Here is a 963-nt window from a genome sequence, read left to right on the forward strand (position 1 = left end):
TAAACTGTTACCATGAGATTCCTGCTGCCATTTATGCGTATTGCTGATTCCTCTGCTTAATCATCCCCACTCGCTTTTAATGGCCCTGGCTACAAGTCCAGCAGTCCAGGGACAGATAAGCCTCACTAATGGCTTTAGATTTCAGATTAAATTGACCGGCCAAACCGAGACAATCCGGCTACCGCACCAGATTCACTGCTCTGTTGCATCATTTTTTCGGTATTTGAGGTTTTCTAATCATGCATCAAAAAGGTTACCTCTTTACAGCCCTCGCTGGCCCCGTTTTTTTGCTCGTCAACTTCAAACCTCAATGAGCTGATCGTGTCTCAGTTTGGTATGCCACCTCATAAAGTAAGATAAACACCTGGTGACAAGAAGAAGGCCTTCGCTGCGGTGTTATTTGTTTGAAACTGAACAGTTACCGACCAGTGGACATGGGAGCATAGCTCTCATATGCGCCTTGTTTACAAAACTGAATACCCGTCTGTTATTTGGATGTCTTATTGAACTTCTCTGGATATTCATTAACTCTTACTCAATTTTAAGCAAATGCTAAAGAGCGACTCCACATATTCCGTAATAGATCTCACTTTTTAAGAGACATCAAGCCGATGTACGAGAAAATATACTACTCGCATGCCTCCCCAACGGTAGTATCACCTCTACTCACCTTCAACTTTTAAAAGTCATTCGCGCGCCATCGATTTTCATTTACTTCCGTCAGGTCGGCTTCGACAGCGGGTCTACTCGGCCATTCTTCGGGTATCATGCCACTTACGAAGCTGCATCCCACTTACTCTTTTTGACCCTCAAACATATTGAGTTTTTTAGACGTTCTCCCGGCGATCGGTAACGAAAATGGCCCTTGCCATCGACTGCCTAGCTTCCGCGACCCCAGTCCACTACTTCCAGAATTCTGGTGATCCTTGCACTTGACCTCTGTGCTTATAGGGTATGTTTGTG

This window comes from Opisthorchis viverrini, assembly GCF_000715545.1.
Source record: "Opisthorchis viverrini unplaced genomic scaffold opera_v5_44, whole genome shotgun sequence".
NCBI lineage: Eukaryota > Metazoa > Platyhelminthes > Trematoda > Opisthorchiida > Opisthorchiidae > Opisthorchis > Opisthorchis viverrini.